At 42.1% G+C, this 8,674-nt stretch overlaps 1 pseudogene; it reads left to right on the top strand.

Moving 5' to 3' along the window:
• Positions 1-214: 214 nt before the first annotated feature.
• Positions 215-6,679, top strand: LOC148592674 (ATPase family AAA domain-containing protein 2-like; annotated as a pseudogene).
• Positions 6,680-8,674: the final 1,995 nt, after the last annotated feature.

An 8,674-nucleotide genomic window follows, 5' to 3' on the forward strand; every position in this document is an offset into this window, starting at 1 on the left:
GTCTTTCGCGGCCGCTTTTCGGCTCCCGGCTGCGCTGGCGGCGCCTCATGGCGGAAGGGCACTGCGCGTGCGCGGGGGCGGGCACTGCGGCTCCTGCCCACTGCGCAAGCGCCCTCTCGGCAGCCGCGGGCGGGGCGGGGGAGGGAGGGAGTCCTCCTGGGGTGGGGGGGCGGGCACGCGGCACCGGGAGGCGGTTGCCCCCCCTGCGGTCGCCATGGACACAGTGGAGCCGGTTGCGCAATGCCCTTTATGGTCGCCATGGAAACACGGGCGGGGCGAAGGGGAGGGGGGGACCGGGAGGGATTTGGGGTGGGTAGAAAAAGGAAAATAATAATAATAAAAAGAAGAAATAATAACAATAAGAAGTAATAAGAGGAAATAATAATAAGAAATAATATTAATATTAATATTAATCCCCAGTGGCCGCTGTGGATGATTTTTGGGCCTGAGGTGGCTGGGAAAGAACACACGACACTTAAGCTGCGACGCAGGAATGTAGAAAGAACAGGGACATAAAAGGAGCCCGGATTTCCCCCCCAGGTGTGTGGTTCTTCCCCTGCACCCACACGCACGCTTTCTTGCCCTCAACATCACTCGCACCGAGGGCTGCAGGACACCCCTGAAAGAAGAACAAAAATAATAAAAATTAAAAGGAAATAATTAGAAAAAGTAATTATTAATAATAATAATGATAATGATAATAATGGCCAGCTGCCATGGGGATTTTTTTTGGCCTGCTTCTTTAGCTTATTTAGAACAAAACCCACTCTAGCATGAAGTTAAAAATACAGAAAAAGCATTTTTGGTACTTAATATCTTTTAATATCATTTGTTGTATTAAGTATTTAACAAATATGTTTTCAAGCAGATGTTTCTGAAATGCCTGTCTTTTGTTACACACATTTGCTTTCCAACGCTTAAAAATAAAAGTCTTCCAGCTTTCCCTTCAGTTAGAAGGAGACTTTCTTTATAATTCCAATAAAGTGTCTTCCCATTAACGTTTGGAAAGACGACTGAAAGGGGGTTCACGAGGCTTGAACAAGCATGAGAGCAAGTCTGGCTGATGCCAGTGCCATGCAAATGGACAGGGCCATTAGTGATTTTAACTCGTTGTGTTAGAGGGATTTTTCCAGGGTTTCTGATGGAACCTTCTGTAGGCTGCAGCTTTCTTTAAGGTGTAAACTTATTCAACTTATTCTGTTGACTTGATCTTTAGGTCCGGTTTGGTGTGGGTGGTCTTTCTGAGCACGTTGCAGTGTTAAAAGAGATGGTGATTTTTCCGCTGCTTTATCCAGAAATCTTTGAGAAATTCAAAATTCAGCCCCCAAGGTAACACACCTTTACAAAACTCTAATTCAGCTGTCTAGGGGAGGATATTACACTGAGGCATCAATATATTTTTTGTGCTTCAAACATTTGGACATTGCTGAGGTTTTTTTTGTTTGTTTGTTTTTTTGGTTTTTTTCAGTAGTAAAAATAAATTATTTAAAAAGTATAAAATCTTGAGTATATGCAGGTTCAAAATTTAAGCAAAAGCCTTGGCATGATAGAAGACCTGGTGTGTGGTGCTTTAAAAAGGGAGTATCACTTGCCTTAATCTATTAATACTAGGGGTTCTGCCTCTGCCTTTTGACTCAAGACAAACTATAATGCAAGCGCTTTGTTTCTAGGCTAGAAAAGAGATTTTTCAAGCTTCACACACGAAACTGGACCCCTAAACCACGTGACACGTTCCTTGATGAGCTGGCTGAAAAATCTGCTGGTAAGTTCAAAAATGAAGCGAGTTCCTGCATGTGACTGAGTCTGCAGGAGTTTCAGCTCGTGGCACACGGCAGGGAGGAACCAGGCTCTTGCACCTCACTGCACAACTAGCCAGGGAGCCAGCTGCATGTCCTCTGAGCCATCAGAGTGAGACACTTCCATCCACTTATTGCTTTACTTTCTGTCTCTCCAAACAGTGAGTGGCTTTTGGGGCAACTACCTCGGGAGAAAAGTTTTGCTTAGAAGGTTCAGGAGAAAAGTCTGGCTGGTTTGTAAGTGTGCAGGGTGGCTAACAAAACCTCTGTAGTGCAGCAACACTTTTCACATTTCCTATTAGACTGTTTTAACCTGCATGCAAAATCTTCGCATGTTGCACTTTGGCACCTTGACCTTTCTGTGTTGCCAGAGCCTGACATAATGCTCCATTTGATGTTTTGTTTTATTAGGATACTGTGGTGCTGATATCAAGTCCGCATGTGCTGAAGCCGCCTTCCGTGCTTTGCGGCGCTGCTACCCTCAGATATACAGAAGCCCTGAGAAACTGCAGCTAGATGTCTCTTCAATTAAAATAACAGCAAAATATTTTTTCATGGCTATGGAAAGAATTGTACCAGCTTCACAGAGGTCTGCGGCTTTGCCCGGACAAGCATTATCATCCATTTTTAAACCACTGCTTAATAAGACTTCTCAGAGAATTTTACGAGTCCTGCAGAGAGTATTTCCCCACGCAGAACTTGTCCTAAAGAAGGACCAGCAGCAAGGTAGGACCATAACATGTACAGCTGGTTAAAACTACTTGTTGTTTTAGCTATCATCATTTCACCTCATATGAATTGAAGCATTTGTGGATCACACTGGGCGATGTGTGAGATCACATGCATCACATTTCCTGGCAACATCCTGCTGGCTTTTCTACCTGGAGACTTGCTAGGTTCATTTTTATTGGTAGAACAGGCAGAAAGCCACAACAAATACAAGCAGAGATGCTAGGTGATCCATAATTGCTTCCCCTCTCTGTTCTCCGCTTCTGCCTTCTCCTCCCCGAGTGATCTTGGAGGATCTTTATACAGAAGATGTGTTGATCTACACAACACATCTGGCTTAGGAGTCTTGAGACAAAGAGCCGTTGGTGGCCATCACATTCACTTAATTCCCATACTTTTACTGTGGGACACAGATTCCAGACACACAGCCTGGTGGGTTGTGTGGGTGTCTAGCAAGTACAGGAGTTGTTGCTAATAATCACATTTCTTTGTTCTTGGGGCAAAAAAAAGGACTTTTTGCCAATAAAGAAATATAACTTTTGCAAAACATAAGACTTAGGTGAGGTTTGTAGAGCCTTGTGCAATCTCATTAGACCTGTGGTAGGATCAAGTCTTCAAAAAATAGCATTTAGTGTGAGCCCATCCAAGGGAGAAAGAGAGATAAGTGGGTTTGGGGGCTGCTTTGGAAGCTGTATTAGAGTGAGACATGCAGACTATCCAGGCAAGTTAACAAACCCTTCTTGTTTTGAGATGATATGAACGCTACTTTACAAAGCAATTTCATCTGAAGTGATGAGGAGTCACTTTCAGCCTTTGAAGATGAGGAGACTTTTCCTGAAAAGACTTGTCGACAGAAGAAAAACTTCCTTGACTTCGAGAGGTAAATGCCTGTCCCCTTTTAGGTTCAGAATCTTCAGCTTGCTGTGTCTTTGGAAAGAGATTATGCTGCTTGTGTCTTCTCTCAAGAGAAACTTGAAACAGAGCAAATTAGCATTTATGTCTTTATTCATCACAATGTGTTTTAAACTTGCTATTTTCTAATTTTGTTCCAGAAATGCTTCTCACCAGCCAACGTGTCACAGGCCAAGGTTCTTGCTCTCTGGAGAGCCAGACCGTGGGCAAAGCTCCCACTTGGCCCCCGCAGTCATACACGCCCTGGAAAAGTTTCCGGTTTATACCCTGGACCTGCCAGTTCTGCTTGCTAGTGCCTCATCATCAGAGGAAATAGGTGCACAGGTATTTTTTTTTCCTTCTTTCTTTAATCTCATGAGATTCACTGACTATCTGTAAACTGCTCAAGTGAGGTAAGTGAAATTGTTAATGGAGGTGGTCTGCTTTTACTGTACTTCGTTACTGTATTATAACATTTTGACCTTTGATGAGAGATGGACACGTAAGCACAGATGTTCTATTGAGTCGTGCGACTCTTTAGAAGTTAACTTACATGTAAGCAGTCTTGCAATCAGGCAGCAATCTGGATCTCTGTCTGTGTAGCTCTATCAATTTTTGAGTCAAATCAGAAATTTTACTCTACTATTAATAAGTTTTGCATGGTGAGGTTTTTTTTTTGTTTGTTTGTTTTTTTATTGGTATGTTGCCTTTATGCACTTCTATTTTATTAGGCCAGTTTGATGTGTAGTTATTTATGAGCAGCCTGTGGTCCCTGGTTCATTGCTCTTACCAAAGCTTTCATTTTACTAGTTTAACCGAGAAGCTCAGAGGACAGCACCGAGTATAATTTATATTCCACAGATCGATGTACGGTGGGAAACAGCTGACATTACATTGAAAACTACCTTTACAATGTTATTAGACAACATTCCAGAATTTGCTCCGGTTTTGGTGCTTGCAACAGCAAACGTATCATACATGGATCTCCAACATGAGGTATTTCTATCAACACTTTTCCCAATTCTTCTATTCAGTTTAATTTTATGAATCCTTTAAGTATACGAATACTGTCCTCCCTCAAGAAAATGGATCCTTTTATTACTAGGGCACCCTTCTGAATCATGTAGATTTGCTTAGACACAAAGCAGCGCTGAGAACGTTTGTCTCGGTTGTTTTGTGAGTCAAGGGACTCGCTTCCACTTCAGCAGGAGACCTCAAAGGTGGGGGATGTCATCACTCTGTCAGTGCATCCTGTGCTTGTCCATTCCCTGAACTTAAATTCTAGAGCTTTTCCTCAAAGAAGATATTTTATTTGCCATCCTGACCTAAAGAAATCTAGCCTTTGATCACCAGGAAGATAACATTATTGTTATTATTATTATTTTCAGATCATTATTAAGCTTAATTTAAAAAATCCTCTTTTTGACGTAGTGATCTTGTACCTGAAATGTCTTCTCATGCCATAGATACAGGAGTTGTTTATTGAAGATTATGGAGAAGTTTTCGATATCCCGTAGCCTGCTAAGGAAGAGAGAAGCAACTTTTTTGAGGACTTAATTTTAAGTCAAGCTGCTAAACCTCCTGCATCTAGAAAGAAAGCAGGTGAGCCTATTCTATAGATAAAAATTTGCTAACTGTATGTTAACAGCCTTACAGTATTTGTTTTGGTAGTGGGTTTCCTATCAGTAACTCCGTGTGTGCTCCTATTTGAGTGCTGCCGATGGAATAAACTTTTCTGGTTCCCTTAAGCTCGGCAGGTCCTGGAAGTGCTGCCGGTGGCGCCGCCGCCTGAACCTCGGGAACCACCATGGGGAGAAACGCAAGGGGCAGAGGAGCAGGAGGAGGAGTCCCTTGGTGCACTTAGCGTTTTCTTAAGGGATGTTACTCTCAGACTTGCTACTGATGGACGTTTCAAGGCCTTCACAAACCCTGTTGATGCAGATGAGGTAAACTGCTCTGGGTCTGTAATACTGTACTGTCTGGGTGTATTTTTAAGTGCCCAGTGTTGGTGTGCTCTAGCGAAAGGCTTATCTTTAGCACTGCACTAAAAGGATTTCTTTTTGGAGGAGCAAAAAGTGTTTTGCATTTCATTTTGCTGACTCCCTGAGGCTCTTCAATGTTCTTTTTTGAGTAGTCACTGAAAGCCCTGGTTTCCTTCTAGAAAGTCAGACCAGCTACCACCAGAGTTTGCCTGGGGAAAGACTTTGATATGTAGGTATGCTACAACTCTGAAATAAACAGTCAGATTTCTTTGGGGCTGTTTGAATAAAGCCTAAAGCTCTCACCACGTGTTTGTTGGCTGTCAGTGGTTCCTCTGGGAACAGGAGAAGAGCAGATGTTTGAAAAAAAATTCAAGATTCCGCCTGCCATTTTGTCTCTGGCTCCCCAGTACAGGATCAGCCATAAATGACATGTGGTTTCATCTTCCCCCCAAACTTCCAAGTCCCTCTTTTTCTCATTTAATTTACTGAACTAGCCTGTTAAGATGGGGGCATATACTTCAGAGTTAGTTGCAATTTTAATACAGCTGTGTATCAACATGGGCCCTGTTCCTCTGGGCATCCCTCGTCTTTCCCTTCCAGGCTCTTGACATGTGAATAGTCTAAACAAATAGAGGTGTCCTCACCTAAACTAGCCTTGAGGCTCCTCTCACGCTCCCAGTAAAGACATAATTACCTCTGCTCCAGGTATCTCCTCCTAAGGGAGATGCCTAGAGCAGCTGCTTCCAAAGGGCAATTCCGGCAGCGGATTTCCTGCTGCCCAGAGCAGAGCCTGGCTCGGGTGGCTCAATCCAATGTATTTACTGCGATGTTCTGAAGCTGAAGGAAGCAAATCCTGCTCTGCATGTCTGTTCCTTTCGCTGTCCCACACACACTCCCCAGCTTCCTGCTGCTTTTCTTCTCCCTTCCAGTGTGTCTCTTCAAAGCCCTTTGAAAGAGCCCTTCCTTTTTCAAGCAGCTAAGTGGTTAATTCCACTATCTGCTCATAATGTCACTAATATTCAGGGTTTTTAAGAAGTCATTTATTTGAATTTATTAAAATAATGTGGGTAGATACTGTGTAAGTCTAATAAAACCTCTGAACCCATCTATTTAATTTGTAGGTACCTGATTATATCACAGTTATTAAACAGCCAATGGACTTTTCAACAATTCTCTCTAAAATTGACTTGCACCAATATATAACTGCAGGAGATTTTCTGAAAGATCTTGATCTAATCTGTAGCAGTGCCTTAGAATACAAGCCAGATAGAGAAGCTGGAGGTGAGGATAGCTCTTTATCCCTCCTTTAGACAACATTTAAAATGCATAGATTGAGAAGAGTTGTCTCTTTACAATGGCCTTGGGATTAGCTCCCTTGAAACATCCACAGAGAGCATTTCTTGCCACTTTAAAAACTGGTGTAGTGTTAAATTATTTAGAGATGAAATTATGTGCAATCGGTGCTAATAAAGATGTAGTGCCTCTGCCTTGATTATTAACTTTTATGTTCTTCTGCCAAAACTATTCACTGAAATAGCTTGCAAAACCTCTTTGGGAAAAGAGTCCATCTTTTCCATGTGATCCAAATCAAGGATTTCACTTAGCTAGTGGCAAACACTCAGTTCTGACTGTCAACTTTCAGATTGTCTCATTAGAGACAAAGCTTGTGCTCTGAGAGATGGTGCCCATGCCATAGTGAAGGAAGAAATGGATAAAGACTTGGAACAACTTTGTGAAGAAATTAAAGAGTCTCGTGAGAAAAGAGGTATGTATTCCAACCCTTGGGATTTGAAGACTTGCCTCAGTATTTTTAAGTAGAAATGTAAGACCAACTTTTTTGCTGTCCGTTCTTCATTGCAAGGCTGCAGCTCTTCACAGGATGTGCCATCTCACTACAAGGTGGGGTTTATATATGTTTTCTATTGGTTATATATAGTATTCTGTCATGGTTACACAGTCTGCATGCCCTCTGGATATCATGCTTATTTCATATTCATTGCTTTAGTGCCTAGCTGTCATGTTATAAGACTTACTCATTTCCGTTTGGAAGACATTTACCCATATTGCAAAACCATTGTTATATTTGGCATAACTCTTTTCAGTTTCAGCAGGAAAAAGAGATTGGACTTGAAGACAACGGTTCCACCCACCCAGCTCCTTCAAAGCAATTAGCCTTGGAGACTGTGGATAGCTGGTCTTGCTATCCACAAGTGTATCCAAGGTGTAGGGGGACCATGAAAGGAGGCTCTTCTCAGTCTGTTACTTCCTCTTTCTCCCCCTCCTACAAGCAGGCAAACATTTGCAGATGTCTTCAGGAGGCATCCACCGCCCAAGCCGGGCAATCCCAGTGTTGATTTGGTTTAGATATGCTGGAAATGGAGTGTTCAGGTCCAGAGAAGCCATGAGCCCACTCGTCCCTGAGGCACTTGTGTGTGAGAATAGATAAAATTCTTGGTCCCTCTGCAGTTTACCTTGAAAAGAAGGAGCCTCTTTGCTTAGGCACTGGTATCTCCATCTCTTCCCTCACATCTGATTGAGAGGTAGAACGGATGCTCTGTTCTCACTGTGCAAAAATGGGGATATTTTGGATTCAGGGAGGTCACGCCTGACAGACGTTCCCTTCTCACCTGGTATAATGCCATGTACTAGCTTGAGAAGGGAAAATATTGATGTTACCCCAGCACTTGTGGGCTTCTGGAACTTAACATTGGAATGCTCAAAGTAAATGTGCCTGGATTTCTTTGTTTCCTCCCTTTTTCTTCAGCTCTAAGTACAGTTCTCTCTTCTGAGTGCACAGGGCAAGTAGCAAAGGTAAATTAATTATGGAGCATCCACCAAGTAACTTTCTCAGCTTTTAGCCATGGTTTCTCAGGGAGGATCTCTTCCTAACTGTTGAAACAACTGTTGCTCCAGGCTCTGTATCCTCTACTCTTTTGGACACATTGGGATGTCTCTGAAGCAGAGAACAGAGAATATAGAAGCATTATGATGCTTTTAGCACATGTTATTGCTAAATATCACCAACAGGTGGATGTATTTGTGTGAAGAAATAAACTATCAGGTTCTTAAACTTTTATTTGTGCTTATTGATAATTTGTCTTTTCTCTAGTATCAGGAAATGAAAAAATAATTAGAAACTTCTACTGTGCTTCATAATGTGATCTTCAGAACACTTAATTTCTACTTTATTTAAAATAAAATTTTAATTGCATTCTGTTCTCTTAGCTGTGTATAGTTCAGCAAAGAGTACTTCTAAATATGTATATTATTATATAC

The sequence above is a fragment of the Tinamus guttatus genome, unplaced genomic scaffold (assembly GCF_059628265.1).
Source record: "Tinamus guttatus ecotype Peru unplaced genomic scaffold, ASM5962826v1 Tinamus_guttatus_pri_ptg000546l, whole genome shotgun sequence".
NCBI classification, from domain to species: Eukaryota; Metazoa; Chordata; class Aves; order Tinamiformes; family Tinamidae; genus Tinamus; species Tinamus guttatus.